At 37.8% G+C, this 25,887-nt stretch overlaps 1 protein-coding gene and 1 long non-coding RNA gene across 19 annotated transcripts in view; one reads left to right on the top strand and one right to left on the bottom strand.

Annotated features, from left to right (window-relative positions):
* Window positions 1-25,887, top strand: part of LOC105468948 (teneurin transmembrane protein 4) — a 3,228,145-nt gene that overhangs the window by 2,105,043 nt on the left and 1,097,215 nt on the right. The window lies entirely within an intron of this gene.
* LOC139357645 (uncharacterized) lies at window positions 1,715-25,460 on the bottom strand. The gene is made up of 3 exons (XR_011611216.1): window positions 25,352-25,460; window positions 4,105-4,166; window positions 1,715-2,152 (listed from the first exon to the last, which is right to left on the bottom strand). It is a non-coding gene; the product is annotated as an uncharacterized lncRNA (long non-coding RNA).

Here is a 25,887-nt window from a genome sequence, read left to right as displayed (position 1 = left end):
TCTCCTGTACAACCCCATGGACTAGCCATATTAACATTTTCCTAAATATATACACTTTTCTGCAAATGATACATTTGCATATTCTCCTCCGTCTCTCTGGAATACTGTCCCATCTTTCACCTGTATAACAAAGGATAAACTTCAACATCCAGCTTACAGGTTACATGTTAACTCTTTTGACAAACTTTTTCCTACAAACCTCACCTTCCCCCCAAATACACAGAACAAATAGTCAACTTTTCCTTTCTTTAAATAACCATTGTTCATTATAAATACCTCTCTTGTAGTACTAAAAACACTGAATTATATAATTGTAAATCTGTCTGCCCACCATTATGAGCTAGTTGAAGGAAGGGCCCATACCTCATCCTCCCCATTCCTAGGCCCAGCAGAATACTTGACATAGAGAAAGAACTCAAAAAAATTTTTTTTCAAAGAATAGATGCAGTACACATTACCTCTGCAAAATACCGTCATTCAGCACAAGTGTTTTCACAGCAGCTTCCAAGTCCTCAGAACTGGGAATACTTTGAGCAAATTTCTGTTTGACCTAGATTTAGCATTCAAATCTCAATGTGGGCATACTAAACCCCAAGAGGGAAACAATAGAGGACTGAGTTAGTAGATGGAATTCATACTTTGGGCAACAGTTTTCCCTTTAAGACCTAAAGCCATTTGTGTTCAAATTTAGACCCTTAGGGTTGACACAAAAAGTGTACATTTTGGTAGCCCTTATTCTACAGCTCCCATCAAAATATGCAAATATGTTGAACCTGGTTTGACCTCTGGCATGAGGCCTACCATGTGTTTACTCTTTGTATAGCTCCTCTTGAAATATAGACTTATTTTTTAGACAGATTTTTAATAGGCAGGGTTCTTACCCTGTTGATAAAAAAAAATATGAGAAGAAAAGCACAAGTGATTCATTTGCTTTAGGAAAATGAATCTGTGTGCTTACCAAAGAATATTTTATCACCCCAAGGACAGAACACTTTCAGCCTATTTCAATGCTATGTAGTGCAGGGAGACTGTAACAACACCAGTGAGGATTATGATCTGTGACTCATCGTCTCCCCTAAGGTACTCTGATTTGCTATACCTCAGTGGCTAGTCCATTTGGTTCCTAGTGTGACTGGATTCTATTCCTGCCTAGATGCTCCCATCTAAACAGTAAAGACAACATCCATCTCCTCAGGTGTCTGGAGACATGGTAATGACTATGGTAAATATGGTTTTAGTATTATTCATTTAGATTCAACGCAGCTCCCGGAATCAGAGGAGTCTGAGATGTCAGGGATTTTAAAGGCCTTTACAGTTCTTGAATTTTCTCTACAACATCTCCACCAAGTGGTCACACCACCTTTATTGGAGTATTTCCCGTTACAGGCAGCTCATTGCCCTCCACCATGTGATTGAGGAAGTTCTTCTCTCATGTCAGTTCTAAAGAATCTTGTTTCTTGGTGATTTCTACATATGAACCCTGAGAGGGAATCTAATCTTCTTTGGAGTTGTTGTTCTGGTTTTACACTCTCCAAATGAGAACCCTCCAAATACTTGAAAGTCTTCTAACATGCGTGCTGAGTCATTCATTCTCCCACCTAAAACTTCCATGCTTTTTAAAATTTCCCTTGGAGGCTCTGCTTTTGAGTCTTTACCATATCATTCATTCAGTAAGCTAAGAATAATGCAGATTTCCTGCATTATCCCAGCTGTGTCAAAGGGCCCATTGGATGGCTTCCTTGATGGATATGCAAGAACCAGGAAATGGGAGAGGAGAGGAGCAGATTCTTCCATTCTTGGTTACTAAAACAGCCTTTAGTAACAGATCCTCTATTCACGCAGAGATATTTCTAAAACTCCTTTGTTTCCATCTCCTCTACAGTGGAATGGTCTTTTACCTCCTCCTTATTATGATTTTGCAGAGACTGCTTAAATACCAATTCTCCTATGGAGGCTGTGTGGGTTTCTGTGAGTTCTTGAATATTAAAAAGGAATGGAGTGAATATTAAATTAAAAATTTCAACAAGCATAGATGATGGAAAGTTTGGTGTTTGGGTGTCATTGGATACAGAGTCAAATCCTGATTCCGCTTCTTGTTTGCTGTGTGTTCTTTAAAAAACCACTTTGTCTCTCTGAGCCACAGACTTCTTTTCTGTAAAGCAGAGGTAATCCCAATTATCATGATGGCTTATTACAAATTTGTGATAATAGATGTATAAAACTTAGCACAATTCCTGGAAAATAACAGATGCTTAATAAATAGTAGATTAAAGATTATTCTTCATGTTATAAATTGGTTCCAATTCCAGATCTCTCATAAGCTGTAAAATCCTAGAAAACCATTATTCTCACTTCTAACATTGGATAACAATTGGACCTATCTTCTAAGGGTGTTTGTTTAATCAGTTGAAATAACATATCCATTGAAAGAAACTCTTACAATTCATTAAATATGATAGATGTTCTTTTAGAAGTAAACATTTATAGAGAAAGACTCTGTTCAATTTAGCTTCATGTTCCCACCACAAAGTCTGGCACACAGGAAATACTACTTTCTATAATACTCTTCCCATTGCCTAACTCAAAATGTTAGTGGCCTTCTCTCTTTCTCTGTCAGCCTACACACATGACTAGGATATGCAGTGATACTCCAGGGCAATGGTGCTCTGTGGCAGTAGAAGTAACAAGTGTCACAGTATTCCCTCCAATACCAGATTCTGCCCTCAAGGAGTTCCCCAGCCAGTACAGGAAACCATATATCAATAGCTAAGTACATTACAGTATTAGCATGAAGGCATGTGTTGGGGATAGTGTAAAAACAAACATAGTCAACTCGTGAAGGAAACATTAAGAAGGAGGTTGGTGATCAAAGAAAGCCTAACACAGGTTTTTAATAAATGAAGAGGAGTTGGCTAAGCAGATCAAGTAAGGTGGGCATTCTTTAAAAAAGGAAGCATTTGCAAAAGCATGGAGCTGCAATAAACAAGATTCTTTGTTCTGGAAAGAGCAAATAATTTCCTAAGACTAAAATGTAGGATAACAACAGGCAGTAGAAGCTTGTGGGGCCAGACATGAAGGGACTCATGCTCTCTTTTAGGGAACTTGGATGTTATCCTGCAAGCAGTGGGTTGCTAATAAAGGTCTTTGGTCAAGAGTGAACTCATTTGATTAGTGTTTTAGAAGTACTTTGCCAGTGACTTTGTGGAGGATGCATTGACACAGAAGGAAAACTGATCACCAGAGGACCTCAATTAAGACTGTGTTACTTTACCTCCTTCTGTTCCTAATACTTAATGTATCTGAGCCATTTGTGCATAAATTCAGAGTGTCAACCATTTGGCAATAAAACTCCAAAAGAAATCAGAATGCCTGAAGAGATAATTGTCGCATTTTATTTCTTGTACTCACTGCTACTTTGGCAGGCCCCAAAGATAAATAGAGACCAGAAAAGTAGCACCCTTGCCCCTTTCCTCCTTCACCTCCCCTAGAACACTCACCCTTTTCTCTGTACAGATTGCTGGAGATTCCTGGTCATTAACCTTGGCTTCATCCCTAACACAACCAGCCAGGTTGTGTGCTGTCTCTCCCTCCCCAGTTTCTGTGTGTGTTTGTTCATGAAAGGCCTTCCTGCCCTCATTTCCCTGGAAGGGAGTGTGAGAGTTGTTTCCATGACCACAAACTTCCAAAGCCAAGAATGACTTGCTCCAGGACATTTCTGGAGAAGGTCATGATCTGTATGAGTGTGCAAGCCTTGCTTGAGCTACAAGCTTTGTAAACTCAAATCATTACAATTTGGTGTATTGCAAGCCTTGAACAAGGCCCAGTGTTTGTACATTTGGAATGTGTGATATAGATGCTGCATGCATCAGGACCTTTTTTTTTTTTTTTGTCAGGGATGTGGTGTGTAGTTTAGTAAACTTTTTCTCTAATGATCTTCCCTCAAAGAGAAAGCTTTGTGATAGTTAAGATATATGAAAGAGGAGTCCATTCAGCAGATCTGTTTGTACCCGCCATGTGCTAGAAATATAAGTTGAATAAGACCAAGACATTATCCTATACCTTTGTGCTCACATTAATAATGGCTACTCTACATTAAGTGCTTACTGTATATCAGGAACTGTGGAAGATGTTTTCCATTTGCTATCTCTTCAATCTTCATAGGAACTCTATGAAAGAAATCCAATTATTAACTTAATTTCAAAAATAAGGAAGCTGAGTTTTAGAGAGGTTAAATATCTTTTTTGTTATTATTACTATTATACTTTAAATTCTAGCGTACATGTGCACAATGTGCAGGTTTGTTACATATGTATACATGTGCCATGTTGGTGTCCTGCACCCATTAACTCCTCACTTACATTAGGTATATCTCCTAATGCTATCCCTCCCACCTCCCCCCTCCCCACAGTAGGCCCCGGTGTGTGATGTTTCCCTTCCTGTGTCCAAGTGATCTAATTGTTCAATTCCCACCTATGAGTGAGAACATGTGGTGTTTGGTTTTCTGTTCTTGCGATAGTTTGCTGAGAATGATGGTTTCCAGCTGCGTCCATGTCCCTACAAAGGACACGAACTCATCCTTTTTTATAGCTGCATAGTATTCCATGGTGTATATGTGCCACATTTTCTTAATCCAGTCTGTCACTGATGGGCATTTGGGTTGATTCCAAGTCTTTGCTATTGTGAATAGTGCTGCAATAAACATACGTTTGCATGTGTCTTTATAGCAGCATGATAGGATGTGGAGAAATAGGAACACTTTTATACTGTTGGTGGTACTGTAAACTAGTTCAACCATTGTGGAAAACAGTGTGGTGATTCCTCAAGGATCTAGAACTAGAAATACCATTTGACCCAGCCATCCCATTACTGGGTATATACCCAATGGATTATAAATCATGCTGCTATAGAGAGGTTAACTATCTTGACCAGCTTTACACAGCCACTAAATATCAGAGCTGGGAACCTACCCACATCCATCTGACTCAAATGTCTGTGCCATTTTCATTGGATGTCCTGCCTTAAGATCCTGACAGTGAAACGCGAGAGAAGCATGTAAACAGAAAAAGTGCAATTTCAAGCGATACATGGGGATCTTAAAATGCCAAAGGAACGTAGAGGAACAGTTCTGTGATGTCAGAGAAGGCTTTGATGAGGGAAATATGTTTCAGTGGTGTTCTATCTGTAAACACAGGTCTCTAGAAAAAGAAAGGGGATGAGTTTTTGATAACGGGTATGCAAAGGACTGCCATTGTGAGACGACAATACATAGTACAAGGTGGACATTCCGTTGACTGCCATCATGAAGAAAGACTTATGAGAAGTTCAGGCTGGCAGGAATGGATGCTGTTTGAAAGCGAGTGACAGATCAGACTGGAAAGAAAGTTGGGGGCCAGATTTTGGAAGGATTCTGTACAAAATAATGATGAATTCATATTTCAACCTGTAACCAAAATTTCTTCCATGGATTGGTTACAGAATCATCTGATAGGACTTATAAAAATATAAATATCAGGCATCAGCCCAGGAGACTCTAATTTATTTGAACAGTGATTCTCAAAGTTCAGTATTTATCAGAATCACCTGGAGCATTAATAAAAAATACAGATACCTCACCTCTGTATGTTTACCAAGTTTCCCAGATGGCTCTAATAGACTCTAACACCTGAGAACTACTTCTCTAGGATGAGAAATAAGAATCTCTATTTGTATACATTTTCTAGGAGATATTTATATGCTACCGGATTGAAGTATTACAGATATAGACAACAGAAACCCACAGAAATCTTGCTATTATTGCTTAGTTGACAATAAAAATTTTAATGATAAGTCTTTAAAATAGCAATATCATATTAAGGCTTAAAACAACATTAATGTCTGATATCAGAGAATGACCTACAGATTTCAGTATACCATAGCAGACACCATCACTTTACCTGTAACATGAGAATAATAATGGGATCTATTCCCTGCAGGTCTTACAAGGTTAAAAATAAGGCCTTTTTCCTAGACACCTACAGATATGCTTTGATTCACTACAGAATACTTTACATTTTAAAAAGTTTTACACAGATGTCATTGTATAGCATGTCTTCTCTCTATTTTGTGTCTGGCTTCTTTCTCTCAGTCTAGTTGTTTTGACATTTATTCTTGTTCTTCTGTGTATCAGCCTTTCATTCCTTTTTGTTGGTGAGTGGTATTACATTGTATAGATTTGTGCTGGGGTTTGTTTGTCTGTTCATGTGTTCATGGACATTTGAATTGTTTCCAATTTGGGGCTATTTCAAGTAAAGTTGCTATGAATGTGTAGAAAGAAAGGGACCACATGTACAAATATGCATGTATGTATGTGCATGTGTGCATGTATGTGTGTATTTACAGAGTAGTGACTCATAGAGTCCTGCTAATACCTCAGACATAGCACAAGTACCAGCCTCTTCTACTGTGTAATTTCCCCAATCCTACCTTGGTAATGTTCCTTAATGTTATTTCATTACATCTACCCAAGCATTTTTATGATAAAGAGAAGAATGAAGGAGCCATCACTCTATCTCTAAATTTAGGAAGCCTAACTTTAAATCTCTGTAGCTCATCACCTTCTCTCTGTCCTAGCTTCAAAATTATTCTAACAGCTTATTATTTCTTCAAGATCAAAATCACACCCCTTAGCCTATTCAAGGTCTGTGAGTTGACCTAGTGTGCCTCATCTTCTACACTCTCCCCCAAAGATTCAACCATCTAGCACCTCCAAAATGCTTGCTGTTTCCTGAACGAAACTTGCTCTGTCTTGTCACTAGGCCTTACATGAAATGCTCTTCCCATCTGATCTGCCAAGTGAACACTTCGCTTGACATTCTAACATCACTTCCTCTGTGGATCTTTCCTGACTACTCACCAGTGAGGCACTTGCTCTTCTCTACTTGCACAGCTCCCTGTACATTTTTTTTGCTGCAGTGCTTAATATGCTGCACCGGGATTGATGAATTGTACATATCTATCCAGATCTTTGTCTCTCTGTATTTCCAGAACCTTACACAGGATCCAGCACATAAAAAGTACCCAAATACTAAGCCCACTGTTAGTTAAATTTCAAGTTGGTTTCTAGAACCCCAACTTTATCACAAAGATGTTGCAATTATGCTTTGGTTTCTGAAAGAATTGATAATTTGGTAAAACTAGTCAATGACAACCTAAGCTGGTCTCATTTCCTGATCCAAAATTGGCCCTCACACCTTTCTCTTCTCCAGATGATGCTTCAGTCTCACTGGGGGACCTCTGAGATTTCAAAGGGACTTTCATCTTGGGAAAATATCAATGTGTATTTTGGGTGAGCCATTGCATTTCTTGCCTGCAGCAAGACTCTTTGCCTTAATTGAGATTCAGTAGTTCATGTCCACTTTGAAAAAGCATGTACACTGGCATGAAAAAATACTTCTCAAATCTTTGGTGTCCAATTAAAAGTCACTGAAGTCTGCTCAGACAATTTTGGCAAAGAGAATCAAGGCAGTCAGTCAACAAATATTTGACTATTATGAACCAGGTACTTTTCTAAGCTCTAAGGCAACACAGCAAAACAGAGACAAGTCACAACTTCAAGAAACTTCCAACTTGGGGAGTGAAACAATAAGCACACAGATAAATGAAAAATAACATAATCTCAGATTTTGAGAAATGCTGTGATGGAAACAATATTGGGGATCGTGGTGGAAGAACTGTTTAGCTAAAGGAGGGAAGAAAAGGGTTTTCTGAGGAGATGACATTTGAAACCTTTATAGAGAGGAGTCAGCTATATAAACATTTTAGAGGAAAGCACTCCAAGTGGAAGGTACAAGATCAAAAGCCCTGAAATAGGAATAATATTGGTATGCTCTTGGAGTAGAAAAAGCCACTGTGGCAGGAACATAGTGAATAATTGGAGATGTAGGCAGGTCCTTTGTCTGGACATACCGTACCCATAAAGAGAAAGTGAGTAGGGGTGAGATTGGAGATGCAGGCAGGTCCAGATGTAGGGCCGTGAAGACCACCATAATAAAGACGTAAAATTTCATTCTGGTTGCAATGGAGACATATTAGAGGATTTTACAAAAGTAATGTGATTTGCTTTATAATGATGAATGTTCCTTCCCTCTAACTGCTGTTATGGAGGATCGGTGATGGGAAGGTGGGTAGAGAAGAGCAGTCAGCAGGCTAATGACAGTCCAGTGAGGCAAGCTGGTGTCTCTTAAACTGGTATTGGAGATGGTGAAAAAAATCACATTTCAGTTTGGGTTTTGTTTGTTTTTGTTTGTTTGTCTGTTTTTATTTTTTGGAATTTGAGCCAACAGAACTTAGGGTTAAAAATTCAGTCTGAGGAAAAAAGAGCGATCAAGAATCACTTTTAACTGTTTTTGTCGGAGCAGCTGAATGAATGGTGGAGCAATTTACTCAGATGGGCAAGGCTTGGGGAATCTGTTTGATGTGTTTTGAGGGCATGAAGAATCTGTTTCAGTCATATTCTCTCAGATATCTGTCCAATATCCAAGTAGAGATATTTAATAAGCAGGGGTAAGTCAGTGTATTGTTGGGATTTAAAGCCATGCATAAACATGAGATCTGAGAGAAAGGTAAGATAGAGAAAATAACACCATCTAGGACTGAGCCCAAAGCTTGCTAACATTCAGAATCCTGGCAGAGAAGAAGGGTCTAGCAAAGGAAAATGAGAAGCAATAGTCTGTGAGAGAGGATGACAAACAGAAGAATGTGATGTTATAGAAGCCAACAGAAGAAAGTCTTTCAAAAATGGAAAAAATGGACAACCATGGGTGTAAATGCTGTTGCAAAATAGAGTGAGATAAAGATAGAGAATTATTAGTTTTTATAAGATCTAGATCTCTACTAAACCTCAGTGCCATAAGTGCCAAAGGAAACGAATAGAAAACTGTGAGAGGTGAGAGGGATTACTTAGGCAAAGTGATACTGGAATGGGGTCAGAAAAGATCTCTAACAGGTTATAACATACAAGGAAGGAAATGAATTATGAATAGCATTATCCAGGTAAGAGTGAAAGAATGGACTCCAGGCAGAAGGAACAGCATGTGTGAATGCTATAGGTGGGGAAGAGACTGTTACATTCCAAGAACTAAAACCCCGATGTGGCCAGGTTGTTTTTAGCCAGGAGCAGAGTGGAAAGAGAAGGGGCTGACAAGATGAACAGGGACGGGATCATGCTGATCTTTATAGGCCACAATAAGAAGCTAGTTTTCCTTTTAATCTAAGTACACTTGATTATTTTAAAAAACAAAGGGCACAGTCTTATGTATATTTCTTAAAATATTGTTTGAATGATTATTACTGCTTCTGTGTGGAAAAAAAATTGTGAGGAAGCAATAATGGAAGTTGGGAAACCAACTAAGAAGCTAAGATGGTAGTTTAGACAAGAAATTATGGTGTCTTAGGCCCCAGTGCTAGTAAAGGAGATATGGAAAACTGGAAATAATCAAATATATTTGGAAGTTGGAATGCAAATAATAGAGCCAGGTGTTCTAGTGTGTACCTGTGGTTCTTGCTACTCAGGAGGTATAGGCAATAGGATTGTTTGAGCCCAGGAGTTCCAGGATAGCTTGGACAACACAGCAAGAACCTGTGTCTTTAAAAATACTAGTATTAAGGTTGAACAGTTTTAAGGAAGAATAAAGGTGATAACACGTGGTAAATGTTCAAGGCAATCGTAAGACCTGATACAGAACAGTAATTCACTGAATTGTGAGTGTTATTTTCTCAATTCCTGCATCCATCAGTGTTCCCACTCAACTGAAACCCTGGATTTGAAGCATCATTTCCTGCATTTGGAGTACACAAATGCAGGAAAGCAAGATGGCTAAGAGAATAGGCTTTGAAACCACAGAGGTTGAGTCTTGAATCTGCTACTCACTAGCTGTGTAATTGGAACAGAGTCTTGCACATGGTAAATGTTCAATAATCTTAGCAGGATAATTATGTGACCTTAAGCAATTTCCTTAACCTTATTAAATAAGCATCCTCCTTATTAAAATGAAAATATTAATAATAATAATAAGAAGAAGAATGCCTCATAGAACTTAGTAAGGATTAAATTAGATGATACATATAATATGTATCTACCAGAAGATTAAATGAATTGATATATAGAAAATATCTGGCATATAGTAAATGCTCAATAAATTAGCAGCAGCTGTTACTACTATTGCTGTTACAACTACTACCAGTACTGATTGATAGTGGAGAGAGATGTTATTATAAAACTTTGCAAAGTTGAGACCAGCCTGGACAACATAAAACTACGCAAGATCAAATTATGAATGACTTTATATGCTATGGAGGAAGCTAAAGTCATTAGTTTGAGATCTTTACTTTTCTACTTATAAACTTTCCTATAAGTGCTGCTTTAGCTGCATTCCACATATTTTTTATATATAATATTTCACATATTTATGGGGCACATGATACATTCTGTTATATGCATAGAATGTGTAATGGTCAAGTTAATGTATTTAGGATATCCAGCACCTCATGCATTTATCACTTCAGTGTGTTGAGAATATTTCAAGGCCCCACTTCTAACTCTTTAGAAATATATAACACACTGTTATTAACAATTGTCATCCTACTCTGCTATTGAACATTAGAATTTATTTCTTCTATCTAACTGTATGTTGGTGCCATTAACCAACCTCTCTTCATCCTCCACCCATGTCCTTCAAAGTCTCTGGTATCTATTATCCTACTCTCTACTTCTGTGAGATCAGCATTTTTTTTAGCATCCATATATTAGTAAGTATATATGATAATTATCTTTCTATGTCTGGCTTGTTGCACTTACACCAATGACCTTCAGTTCCATTCATGTTGCTGAAAATGACAGGATTTCATTTTTTATGACTGAATAGTATTCAACTATATAACTATAGCATATTTGTAAAGATCCATTGATGGATACTTAAGTTGGTTCCATATCTTTGCTATTGTGAGTAATACTGCAATAAATATGGGAGTACATTTATTTCTTTAATATATTTGTTTCCTTTCCCTTGGATAAATAGCCAATAGCTGAATCATATGTTAGTTCTATTTTTTACTTTTCTGATAAACCTCCATACTCTTTTCCATAATGGGTGCATTAATTTACATTCTCACCAACAATATATATAAGAGTTCCCTTTCCTCTGCATCCTCACCAGCATCTGTTTTTTGTCTTTTTGATGATAGCCATTCTAACTGGGGTGAAATGATATCTCATGGTTTTGATTTGCATTCTGTGATGATTAGTGGTGTTGAACATTGTTTCATAAACCTTTTGGGCATGTGTTTGTTTTATTTTGAGAAATACCTACTCAGGTCCTTTTCCCATTTTTGAATGGAATTATTTGTTTTTGTGGTGGTGTTGAGTTTTTTGAGTTCCTTCTGTATTCTACATATTAGTTCATTACTGAATGCATAGTTTGCAGATATTTTTTTCCATTCAGCAGTTTGCCTCTTCACTCTGTCAATTGTTTCCTTTGATGTACAGAAACTTTTTTTATTTTAATATAGTCCCATTTGTCTATGTTTGTTTTTTGCCTGTGCTTTTAAGGTCTTAGCCATAAAATATTTACCCAGATCAATGTCCTGGAGCATTTTCCTACATTTCTTGTAGTTCTTTTACAGTTTCAGGTCTTAAGTTTACATCTTTAGTCTATTTTGAATTCATTTTTATATGTGGTGAGGGAGAGAGCTCTACTTTCATTCTTTTGCAGATGGAGATCCAGTTTTCCCAGCACTTTTTATTAAAAAGGACATCCTTTCCTCAATGTGTATTCTTGATACTTTTGTCAAAAATTGGTTGGGTATAAATAAGTGGATTTTTTTCTCAGTTCTCTATTCTGTTCCATTGGTCTATGTGTCTGTTTTTATACCAATACTGTATTAGTTTGTTTTCACACTGCTATAAAGACATACCTGAGACTGGGTAATTTATAAATAAAAGAGGTTTTATTGACTCACGGTTCCTCGTGGCTCAGTAAACTTACAATCATGGCAGAAGGCGAAGGAAAAGCAAGCACCTTCTTCACAAGGCAGCAGGAGAGGGGTGGGGTTGAGGGGAACTGTCAAACATTTGTAAGCCATCAAATCTTGTGAGAACTCACTCACTGTCACAAGAACAGCATGAAGGAAACTGCCCCCATGATCCAATCACCTCTCACCAGGTTCCTCCCTGGACACATGGGGAATACAATTTGAGATGAGATTTGGGTGGGGACACAGAGACAAACCATATCAGTTACCAAGCTGTTTCAGTTGTGATACCCTTGTAATATATTTTGAAGTTGGTTGATGTGATGTCCCCCAGCTGTGTTCATTTTGCTCAGGATTGCTTTGGCTATTTGGGCTCTTGTTTTGTTCCATATTAATTTTAGGATTGCTATTTGTATTTCTGTAAAGACTGTAATTGGTATGTTGATAGAGATTGAATTGAATCTTTAGATTGTTTTGGATAGTATGGTTATTTTAACAATATTATTCCAAATTATTATTCCAAATCATTAGCATATGATGTCTTTTCATTTGTGTGTGTCCTCTTCGATTCTTCCATTAGTGTTTTATAATTTTCCTTGTAGAAGCAAAATTGTGGTCTTTCACCTCCATACTTAAACTTATTCTTAGGTATTGTATTTTATTTTATTTGGTAGCTATTATAAATTGAATAGCCTTCTTGATTTCTTTATCAGGTATTACTAGAAGTCTTACCTAGAGCAATCAAGCAAGAGAAAGAAGTAAAAGGTATCAAAATTGGAAAAGAGGAAGTCAAACTGTCTCTCTTTACAGATGATATGATGTTATATTTAGAAAAACCTAAAGACTCCACTAAAAAAGTTCTTGGACCTGATTAATATGTTTGGCAAAATTGTAGCATACAAAATTAACATAGAAAAATCAGTAGCATTTCTATATACACCAATAATGAACTAATATCCCACAAATTTTTTATGTTGTATTCATTTTCATTCAGTTCTCTCTTCAATGTCCCTCTCAATTTACTCTTTGACCTATGGAGTATTTAGATGTGAATTATTTAGTTTCCAAATATTTGAGGAATTTTTAGAAATATGTGTTATTGATTTATAATGTAATTCCATTGTGATCAGAGAATCTATGTGGTATGACTTGAACCTTCTTAAATTTTTTGAGATTTGTAATATAATTTAGAATATGGGTGAGGTTATAAAATGTTCTATGTGCACTTAAAAAATGTGTATTCTATCATTGTTAGATAGTGTGACTATACATGTTAATTAGGTCAGTTTGGTTGATAGTTGGTTGATATTCTAGATCCTTGCTGTTTTCCTTCCTCCTTGTCAATTATGGAGGGAAGAGTATTGAAATAGATGGCTATAATTGTAGATTTGTTTATTTCTCCTTGCAGTTCTGTTTTTGTTTTCATGTATTTTGAATCTCTATTGTATGCATAAATATTTAGAATTCTCATGTCTTTTTCCTGAAATGACCCCTTTATTATTACAAAAAGTCTATTTCTGGTGATGTTCTTTACTCAGAAATATACTTTTTATGATGTTAACATATACTATACTTTCACTACATCTTTTTTATATGATTGACATGACAGTTTTTCTATCCTTTACAAACATTTGTGTGTTTAAATTTAAAGTGGGTTTATTGTAGACAGCATATAGTTTGATCTCTCTTTTTTACCCACTTTTGTAATCTCTGCCATTTAATTGGTGTTTCATTATTTAATGTGATTATTGAAATGAATAGATTTAAATCTACTTACTTGCTATTTGTTTTCTGTCTAATCTGTTCTTAATCTTTTTCTTCTTCTTCTGCCTTCTTTTAGGTTAATTGAATATTTTATTATTTTATTTCTTCATTGACTTAGCTATAATTCGTTGTTTGGTTACTTATTGCTTTGGAGTTTAGAGTATACATCTTTAAGTTATCACAATCTTTTTTCAAGTAATATGCCATTTTATCTAGTTAAATGTATATTTTCTTATTATTTATTTTGTATTTGCTAAGTTGTTTCTTAGAGGATTTTAAAACTAAGAAAAAAAAAATAGCAGAATACCTTTTCCAGTGCTTTTTGTTGCTTTGTATAGATGCAGATTTTCTTCTGGTTTAGTTTTCATCTGCAAGATTTTCTTTAGTATTTCTTGTAGTACAGTTTTGCAATTAACAAATTATTTCACCCTTCTTAGGCTGAAAATCAATATTTTCATTTCATTGTGGCAAGATTTTCACTGGATATATAATTCTGGGTTGACAGGGGGGGTTTTTTGTTTTTTTTTTTTTTCTTTCTGTGCCTTAAAGATACTCCATTCTCATCTGAGATCATTCATGCTCGTGTTCATTTGTATGTAATCTTCCCCACACCTGCTCATTTTAAGATGATCTCTTTATCTGGTTTCCACCAAGTTGATTATGATATACCTTAGTGTATTTTTTGTCTAGTTAATTGGTTTGAGAATCATTGTGCTTCTTGGGTCTATGGTATATAGTTTTCATAAAAGTTGGGGGGAAAATAGCTGTTATTTCTTCAAATGTTTTTTCTGCCAAGCTCCTTTGTAAGTACTCCAGTGACACAAATATTCAGCCACTCAACATTGTTCCATATCTCTCTGATGCTCTGTTCATGTTATTTTCAGTATTTCTTTCAGTATCTCGAGTTTACTTTTTTCTTCTGCACTGCCTGTTTATCTGTTATTCCCATCTAGTGCATGTGTGTTTTCTAACTGTCAAACGTTGTTTTCTTCCTCTCTAAAAGTCTGACTTGTGTTTTCTTGTATCTTCAATCTCTCCTTGACATTCTCATCATGCTTTCTTCTACCTTCTTGGACACACAGAATATTATTACATTAACTGCTTTAATACCTTTTCTACTAATTACATCATTTGTACTATTTCTGGGTTGGTTTCAGTTGCTTGATCTCTCATTATCAGTATCATTTTTCTGCTTCTTTAAATGTCTGGTAATTTTTTATTGGATGCTACTAGTTATATATTTTATTTGGTTGATGGCTGATTTTTTTTTTTTTGCTTACATATATATTGTTAAACTTTATTGTAGAGTACAGTTAAATTACTTGGAAACAATTTAATTCATATTAAGTTTGCTTTTAACCAGGACTAGAGGAGCCTTTAGCCTACTGGTAATATTATTTTGCCACTAAGATAAAATTCTTTTGAATACCAATGATGAGAAGTTTTTACTCCAGTTGATGGTAACACAAACTATTTCTAGTCCTGTGTGAGCTCTGCTGATTGTTTCTTATATTGCATTTAGGTACTGCTTCCCTGTCCTTGGTAGTTTCCTTACTTGCACATCTGATCAGTACTTAAAGACTTGAGGTAAATCTCTGGAGCACTCTCTCTAAGCAGCTCTCTTTTTTGCTAAGCGGCTCCCGTTTTTTTCCCGTATCCTGCTATGTAAACTCTATTCTATCAACTCATGGTGTCCTCGGTACTCTGCCTTAGGCCCCATGCTGATGTTGTGGCTAGAAACCCCCTCCAAACAGTAAGCTAGGACAATGGTACAGTTCACCTTATTTGTTTCCCCTCTATCACTAGTTTGTACTGCCTGATGTCCAATGTCTGAAAGCTGTTGTTTTATGTATTTTGCATAGTTGTTTTAATTTATTTTAGACAGGAGGATATATCTGGTCCCCATTATCTTACTTTGGCCAGAATCCACAGATTTGAATTTGATAGTCTTGAATACTAGATAAGGCATTTACACTTTACCTTCTAAGACAGGCAATAGGAAGTTGTTGAAGGCTTTTCAGCTAGGGACTATAAGATGTGTATTTTAAGAAATTAGCCCTAATAATCATGGAGAAGATAGTTTGAAAGTGCGAGAAGCTAGAGTTGTAGGAGTTATACATGATAGATTCTAAGTAATTATTTGTTGGGTAGTTGATGGAGAAATAAAATTAAGTTGAACACATGAAGTAACTAAATCATCCTGAAAAGTTGAGTGGGATATTCAGATACTAGCTTTCTATACAAATTCAGAGAATAAAAGCTCAAACATATCAGCTTTCACTTATAGTAGGGAGGAGAGAATTACGTTAAGTGCCTTCATTGATTGCCTTGCCTTTGCATAAAAAAGCATAAGAGGAGAAAATAAATAAATAAAAGGAAATTAATAAAAAGTCCTGAGGCTAAGATTTGTTAAATTCATAGCAGGATATTCATTTTTTAATGGAAACTTTTTGTTATTATTAAAGTATAAGTGATAATTTTAAAAGGGTTATTGTCTCTTCCTCTCTTGAAAACCACAGGGGAAAAAAAGGCAGGATTCTGATAGTTGCCAAATTTTGTTCATTTGTAATCACATGTATTCCCACACTTATCCTTCTCAACACCTGTACATAAGATCATTGAAAGGAGAAAAAAAAATATGTCCATCAATACTTTCTTATTCAGGTCTAAATTCTGCTCTCATAGACCTTAAAATTAGACTGAACAGACACTAAGGGAAACTACATTTGTGAACTACATTGGCAGGACCCCCCCAGGGAATAAGAAGCCCATCTATTATTTATGTTTTCTTATCACATTATTTGGATTTTCTAGATGAACCCAAATACAATGGCCTCTGGGCACTCCAACACAGAAAAAGGCAATGATTTATTGACATATAATGTTAACAACACAAAGATAGTGTGGAACAAATACGGTGATGAGGAGTCATAGGTAAACTGCAGACCAGATAGTGTACTGAGGAAATAGGAGCAAATTCAAGTTTTTTTCATTACATACACACAGAGCTAGCACCAACTTAAGAACAGGGATCCAGAGATGTAATGTACTTTGGGGAAGAAAAGATAAAGAGACTTGGAATATCTCAATTAGAATATATATGATCTGAATGACAGCTGTCATTTACAGATCTCCTTGAAATCCATTCCCTCTCTGGGACCTTACAAGGTGAGTAGGAAGGTTTCCCTAATTGCACAGAAAAAGAAACTGAACTTTATAGATGATAAGTGACTTAGTTAAAGTCTCATCTGTCTAGTACTTTTGTACACAATCTCTTCCCCTCAGTGGCAAGATCTCACTTACTATCAAAAACTCCTGTTGCTCTACTACTAGTGGACTCTCATAGAGAATCTATGTGAGAGAATCTCTATCTCATAGAGACCCTGTGGAGCATAGGGCCTCCTATGGTCCACTTGAAATTCTCATATTCTAAGACTTCAATTTGTGCCCAGTTACCTTCTACCTGAATGGACCCTTTAGCATAGCTATTTGGACTGAGCTGATCCTTTGCTTAGATTGTATTTCTGACTTGTGTAGCCAACCCTTCTAGCATGCCCCTTCCCTGAGTTCTGAATCTCAGGATCCCAGCCTGAGTTCTGCACATCTATGAAAGGAATTCATATACTTGCAGTTATAGGATTTAGCAGTAGAAACAGCATGGACTTTGGAGCCAATAACTATGTTTAGTTATTAGTTACCATGTTTGGATATTTAACTATATGATATACACCTGGGATAGGCCATTAAATTTCTTTGAGCCTTAATGTTCTCCTCTGTAAAGTGAGAGTACTTCAGAATTATTTTAAGATTTCTCAACATCAACACTATAAACATTTGGGGCTAGATAATTCTTTTCTGTGGCAGCTGCCTTACGTATTACAGAATATTTAGCAGCATCTCTGGCCTCCATACAGTAGATGCCAGTAACACCACTCCATCCTAAGTTAGCAACATCAACATTGTCCCCAAACATTGCCAAAAATCCTCTGGGTGGCAAAATTGGCCCCAGTAGAAAGCTGCTGGGTTATTGTAAGTATTACAAAGAATATATATGAAGTTTCTTGCACATAGTAATTGCTTAACACAATGAAGCTGTTACTGTCAACATCATCATTATCAATATGACACATCTAGGAAATACCAAGACTGGATCTGAAAATCAGGTTCTCCTGCTCTTAATCCTTCTAAAACAATGGATACAAGTCTATTTGAGAAAATCAGTGAAATCAGGAATAAATTGGTGATCTGTGGCGATTGATTAATAGACACCAGGACCATGAAGCCAAGTAAACTTTTAGACTTTATCATGTGGGCAATGGTGAACAAATGACTTCAGAGCGTCAGAAGGATATACACAAAGATGTGTATTATTAAATGTAGGAAATATTTCTTAATTAAAAGTTTCCTTTATTAAACAATATATATTGTTTAGTGGGGAGGGTAGGCATGGAGAAGGAAAATGATGTTTCTTACTTTGAAGAACCAGGTCTTAGAAAGTAGAAGAACCTGAGATACTTCAGAGAGCTACATATCAGGAAGCAATGGATAGTCTCTTCAGGATGCCACAGCTGGGTTGAATGAACAACTACTGCTTTTCAGCCTTTGAATCACTCTGCTTAAATTAAAATTCCCAGAAAAGAGTATCTAGTTTGCATAAAGCCCATCTTGGGCACACTCTGTCCAGGAGAAAACTGGGCACCTCAGAAAAGTAAAGTATCTTGACATGGCATCTGGGCTTACCTTGATCTAAGTCCAGGGCTGTGCTTGCTACAACTGACTTTCTTGAACCAACAGATCAACCAGGGCTCGAACACTGGAAAAAGGGCAGTTCCCATCTGAGAACTGGAGAGTTGTTTGCAGGGGAAGGAAAATTCTGAGTAGATAAAAGCAATAGCCATCCCTCCACTTCAGAGAAGTGAAAGAGCTAGAGATAAGAGTATGGCTGGAAGTGAGGCGAATGGTTAGAGCATTGTTCCCCCAATTCGGAAACCAGGTGTGATGAGCTTGATTCAGGTGTAGACAGTGCATAAGGCAATACAGAAATGGACCAGAAGCAAAGCAGCTGACATGTAGACACAGCAATCCATATGCAGAACCCATCTATTAAACACACCCTTGTGCAGCATGCCAGCTTTTGATGTGGTGTTCCAGGAGGAAGAAAGAAAGCTTATTCTCCTTTGAAGTAGGATGGCAGGAACAAAACCCAAGGAGCCTGAAGACAATGGCTTCACCACTAGAGAATTAAGAAGGCAACTCTGATGTGATGATTTTTAGAAATCAAGGTGAATATCCAGAATTTATGAGCAACAAGAATGGGCTTTTATAATAATGGCAGAATCAAAGATTACATGGGTCAGCAGAAAGAAGACTTAACTGAGTCAGAAGAAAGTCAGCTGTAGGAAAGAAAGAAAGACTGATTTGCATAGACTCCTAGCTGTCAATAGTTCAAAATGACCAGTATAGTGGTCCTCAAATTTTTGGCCTCAAGATCCTTTTATACTCTTAAAATGTATTATGAATTGTTTAAGTGGTTTGTATCCAGCAACAATTACCATGTAAGAAATTAAAACTAAGACACTTAAAAAAACTATTTATCAGTCATTTAAAATAACAGTAAGCCTCTTACATGTTCACATAAATAACACGCTTCATAAAAAGAAATTATATTTTTCAAAACAAAAGTTATTTGTTTTATAATTTTTCAAGTCCCTTTAATATCACTTAGTAAGAGACAGCTGGATTATCATAGCAGCTACTTGCAGTGAGTCTGTTGCAAAAAGTACACATTACATAGCCTCTGGAAAACTCTGTAAATCCACGGCACTGTGGGAATGAAAAGGAAAGTAGCATCCTAATATTAAGAAAATAACAGGTTTGACCTCGTGGACCTCCTAAAAGAATCTTGGTGACCTGCAGAAATCCCTGGAACACACTTTGAGAACCACTGTGCTAAACCAAGAGGTAGGAGTGGGAGGACCATAAGAAAAGAGAATACCAAAGAAATGAAGCTGGATTGGTGTTTAGGGGTAGATGAGGAAGGACATCTCAGTTGGCATACTGAGATGTTGAGACTTGATCCTGAAGGCCAATGTTTCCCACACTAGTGTTCAAAAAAACATTGTTCTGAATGATATTAGTAGTAATGTGCTGAAAAAGATGTTTCATAACCAAAAAGTTTGCTAAATGGTATACATTGAGTCCCTTTGTAAGATGCGCAGTTCACAGACCACATTAAAGGCTTCTAGGAGTCCTACAACTAAAAATTAAAAAATAACTTCATGCACAAAGCAGAGAAAGAAAAGAGAGTAAAGGAGGAAAGGAAAATATAGAACAAGCAAAAGCAATTATAAAATTTAAAAAATGAAAAACTGGCATGAACACAAGGACTTATGCCTATAATCTCAGCACTTTTGGAAGTCAAGGCCAGAGGATCTCTTAAGCCCAAGAGTTCGAGACCAGCCCAGGCAACATAGTGAAATCCCGTCTCTACAAAAAAAAAAAAAAAAACTTAAACAGCTGGGCATGGTGGGACATGCTTTTAGTCCCAGCTACTCAGGGGCTGAGGTGGGCAAATCATCTGAGCCCAAGAGATAGAGGCTGCAGTAGGCCATGATTATTCGATGCCTGCACTCTAGCCTGGGCGACAGAAGGAGACCGTGTCTCAAAAGAAGAAAGAAAAATTAAATCTCTACAACCAGATGTTTTCCTGACTGACTTGAGCAAGTAAAGCCGCTTTCATTACGTGTCTTTTTACTTCCCCAAAAATGGTGTTTTGCTAGCCACTGTACTTGGAAAGCCCTCAGTGTGTGCTGGGGTGGCATGAAAGGCTTTAGCAGAGAAGCCTCAAGTCAGGGTTATGGTCACAGAAAATATCTCCCTTGATTTTTAGTGAAGATTAGGTTTAGGGATAGAAAGACTGGATGCAGGAGAATCAACTAGATATTTATTATATCTGAGAAGTGTTGATAATTGAACTAAGGCTGTAAGAGGAATAAAGAAGAGAGAGGCTGGACTTAAAAAGTAATAATATCTAAATCAGTGATCTTCACAACACACTGACCTGATCCACTTCAATGCCATAAGAAAATATAAGAACTTCTCTTTGCTCCTTTTGTCTAATCTTTTTTATTACTATTTTTTGTGTTTGTTTATAATGCACCTAATTCATTAGAACAATCAATATGAAAATCATAGGAACTCAGATGACACAAGCACTGACTGATCAGAACAGGCATGTGTTTGGGAGCTACAGCAGGGAAACCCTGATGATCCAGTGTTAACGCTTTAGTTGCTACCACATGGGGAGGTCTGAAGTCCCACGGGAGGGATTGGAGTAGATACAGTGGTGAGGAGAAGACGATATAAGAACACCTTGAAGCACTGAGTGGAACAACTGGTGTATCATACCAATGTGTGCAACTATACGTCAGCCAGACATGTATGTCTTTGTAAATTTGCATGCATATAAATATAAAATCTATCCCCTGGAATGCATGATTTCTAAAAAATGAAGATTATGGATCTCATTGTATGTAGAGCATGCTACAAAGGGCTATGCGCATTATTCCTGGTGTGGTCTGGTCAGTGCAACAGGTAGAAGGGCTGTTGCATTTTGCACCTCTCATTCAGGTCACTATGCCTCCATTGATGCATCTGAGACCTCATCAGTTGATTCATAGAAATGCAGATCCAACACACAGAGACCTGAAATGTTTGCTCATCTTCAAGACTGGTTTTGCCTCTTTTTCGGGAAGATATACATGAACATAGGATGGGGGCTGTGAGTGTACATTTTCATTCCTACATAGAAACAACTCCAGGAAATGTGTGGCCTGAGCTAGAGTAAGCTCCCTCGTGTGGAAACCGGTCTGGCTTCACAGAGGGGAAGGGGATTCCACTGGGGGTGATGCAGCAAGTGATAAATGCTGCTTTGAATTATTGCCAAGATTTTTTGTATCTTTTCAGCTTGGTAGGGAAAGCATGCACAAGGGCTCTAAGGGAGTGATTATGAAGTTGAGTACTCTGCTAAGTTAGTAGCATAAGACAGATGGTCATTGAGTGTGTTGGTACTCCTTCATTGCCGGGGGCCTGGATGGTGCAACAGCCCCCACCTGCACTCCACATTTCAGGCACATGCAGCTCCAGAACACAGCAAAAGCTGTGACTGCTGCTTATTAAGGAGGCCCTTGGTTAACCAGCCGTCGAGCCAGGAGGAATCCTCCAGAGTCAAATTGCCTGGGTCAGCATCTTAACGCCTTTTGGGAAAAAGACAACTACAAGGGAATGTGGCTTATTTAAAAAGAAGGATGAAGACAAAGAGAAAGAAGAGAAGTATCAGCAGCAACATTAAAGAAAAAGAGATCCATTTGAACTTTATTCTGGATAAGATATGGATGTTAGTGTCTAACAACATGTGCCTAAAAGCATGTTTGAATGCAGTAGGATCTTATTCTTTTCCAGCTGGAAATCACAGTCACTGGGCTCAAACTGTCCATTCCACAGATAAGGAAACTAAGAGCCAGAAAGGGGCTTGACTAAAGTCATGGAGAAGGTTATGGGAGAGCTGACACTGAGACCTGAACTTCCTGAGTACCTATTCAGTGCTCCTACATCCTCAAAACATTTGGGGAGAGGAGCCTGATGCAATTGATTTGACCTTTGGTTTGTTGAGAGAATTTTTAAGTGCTTTATAGAAGAAAGTCCATGCTACATGAAATCAGAAAACTGAGCCAGAAACACTAGAATAGTAAATAGGAACGTGTATTAGTTTGTTCTCATACTGCTGTAAAGAACTACCTGAGGCTGGGTAATTAATAAAGAAAAGAGGTTTAATTGACTCACAACTCCACAGGATGTACAGGAAGCATGGCTGGGAGGCCTCGGGAAACTTACAATCATGGGAGAAGGGTGAAGGCACCATGTCTTCTGATGGTGGCAGGAGAGAGAGCATGAAGGGGGAAGGGCTACACACTTTTAAACAACCAGATCTTTTGAGATCACACTCACTATCATGAGAACAGCAAAGGGGAAATCCAACTCCATGATCCTATCACCTCCCGCCAGGTTCCTCCTCCAACAATGAAGATAATAATTCAACATAAGATTTAGGTGGGGAAACAGAGCCAAACCATATCAGACGGGTCAGCCAGGTCTCCTGCTTGTCAATTTGTGCATTTGTAAAATGGAGAGAATTTCTGCTGTATGTACCTCACTAAACACTGCAAGGACTGCTGGGGGTCATAAAGAGGAACTCATCCTTGCTTGTCTCCACTCATGACCTTTCTCTAGAGCAAGCCTCATGAGCTTAAAGGAAAGCCTGTAAACTTAGACTTTTGGGTCCTTAAAACTATCTTTCCCCCCAAAATTGCTTCTAGATACACATACACACAGACATACACATGCACACTTCCTTCTGACCTAGGACAATTTCTCATTTGATGAGAATTTTGCATCAGTTGTATTTAACTGCCTCACCTACCTATGTATTGGTGCTGATCCCTCACCTACTTAGCACCTATATGTGGGTATAGTAACTAACACATGAGCCCTATGTCTCACAAAGTGCTCTCACATCTCTTACATTATGCAACCTTGGTAGACAGGCAGCTCAGGCTTGAATGCCAGCTCCACTCTTAAATATTATTACACTCTGAAAGCCTCAGACTCCTCATCTGTTAAAACGCACACAAAAAAAATCATAGTAATACTGACCTCAGAATATGTTATTAGGATTAACAGAATTATAAAAATGACTAACATTTATTAAGAATTTCTTCTGTGCAAGGTACTGTGCTAAGAATTAAGGGACATGAGCTTAGTTATCTCTTTAATTTAGATGAGAATATCCACATAAAAGTACCCAGCAAATGTACTGAGCCTAGTGCCTGGCATATAGTATGCAGTAGGACAAATGTTAGACATTCATATTATCACTGCTGATGATAATGACAATGGCACTGTTATGCTTCACAAGAAGAGTCTGAAGAAGGTGACGATTTTCAAAGAAAGAAATTGATTTTCAGAAAATTTAAGTCCCTTGCCATGATTATGTGTCTTCTACAAAAGAACTGAGGGGTGGGCTATAGGTGCAGGAGAAAGAAATAGAGGAAAGGAAAGTTATGCTCCCAAAGAAAGTCACACAATGCCAGCTGGTCAGCAAGGAATAAACTTTAGAAGTACAGCACACCTGGGTTTAGCTGTGGGTGGTTTCCAGGACCATTGCAGGAGCATTCTCTATAACCATAGGAGACAGACTCCCTGAGCACCTGCACACCAGCCCTGTTTGTAAATGTGACAAGAGAAGTTAACTTCATTTATACCCTTGAATGGCATCATGAAGCAATCAGCTGTGCTGAATTTAACTCCGTTTCCTGGTTGGGACACTTCCCTTAAAACTAAGTGCCCTGCTAAACAGTTTTTTAGTCCATATTTTTCAAATACATAAGACAATGTATTTCTACTTGAGATTCATGTGACCCTGATGTATTTTCTCACATTTACTGGACACATACCGTGTTCCACATGCTTTGCTGGATGTTGGACATTGAGAGATGCAGGACAAGCTCTTAAAGACCTCAGAGCCTCATAGAAGGACAGAGATGGAGTTCTATTTATGACAATGGGAAAGGCCTCAACTGCTAACCAAGGACTCTGGATGTTAACTGGGGGCAATAGGGAGTCACAGCATAATTTTAAGTGAGGACTGGTAGGATACAATTGCAAGGAGGCATGAGAAGATTCTTGTCTTTATCCAGGCAAGAGAGGGCAAGTGCAGAGACAAGGGGTGGAACATCCAGCAGAATCGAGCTTGGTGACCACTGCATTTGGCCAGCAAGGAAGGGGAACTAGTCAGGGATGTATATAAAGATCACTCCTTGCCCTTCAATGTCTCGTTCAACAAGTATTACTATGTGCCAGGCCCTGTGCTGGGGGCTGAGGACAGAGCAGTAAAGCTCAAAGACAAATGCCAGGATAGGGAGAGAAAGGGTCATGCAAGCAGAGAGGAAGTGGTGTCTAAGAGACACCTAAAGGATGAGTTGAAATGAACTAGATGAAATGAGAGGGAGGAGGGAGAGTGTTGTATACAGAGAGTATAAGATGTAGACAAGGACAGACTCTGGGCAAGAAGTTCAGTGAGTGCTCCAGTGCCTGGGTGAAGCTCAGTGTGGATAATGCAGAGTGGGAAGGGAAGAGATGAAAAATGAGGATACAGAAGGCTTTCAGGAAAGGCAGGAGAAGCAGAATGAAGAAAGGATCACCTCCATTTCCCCCACTCTACCACATGTTTCCATGACCCCACCTCACTTTCTGGGATCCTCAAAGGGACCAGACTACCTGGAGATGGAGTTGGAGATTAAGGACTACAGGCCTGGTAGCTGGGATGACAACAAAGAATCTCTTGTCCTTCTGCTTCTCCTTCCCTATTTGTTATCCTCCTCTTCTTCCTTCTCTTCTTCCACCTCTCTCTCTGTCCTTCTCTCTTGCCACCCACATACACCATGCTTTCTCTCACCTCTTGGCCATTGCACCTACTCTTCCCTTTGCCTGAAACACAGTCTCCCCAGGAATTCCTTCAACTTACTGCTCAAGCATTATGCCTTATCCGAAACCCTTCCAGATCACAAACACTCTGAGTTAGGTACTTTCTCCACCACGTTCCTATAGCCAGCCAACCAGCCAGCCAGGAATGCTCACTCTGTCATAATTGCTGTCATAATTCCTGTTCATCTCTCTCTCTGTCTCCCCTAGGCTCAGAATTCTTTGCCAACAATGGCTGTGACTGATATGTCTTTGAATCTTCAGTATCGAGCTCAGTGCTTGGCATATTTGATGTTCATAAAATGTCTGTTGAAAGAATAAATGAATCCAGGACACATGTTTCTAATAAGTATAGAAATTGCTCTCTTACCCGACATGAGTCTTGCATATCCCTGGGTCATTGGCAATACTAGATTAGGATATGCTATTTAAGTAGCCTAAACTTAAACAATGATAAAGCTACATTACTGCATGTTTACTGAATGTCAAACAGACTTCTAAGTGCTTTGTGTTTACTAACTCATTTAATTCTCACAACTTTATAACCATTTGGTAGATGAGGAAACCAAGGCACAGAGA

This window comes from Macaca nemestrina, chromosome 12, assembly GCF_043159975.1.
Source record: "Macaca nemestrina isolate mMacNem1 chromosome 12, mMacNem.hap1, whole genome shotgun sequence".
NCBI lineage: Eukaryota > Metazoa > Chordata > Mammalia > Primates > Cercopithecidae > Macaca > Macaca nemestrina.
The sequence above is the reverse complement of the archived record's forward strand: the minus strand, read 5'-3'. Positions and strand labels throughout refer to the sequence as shown.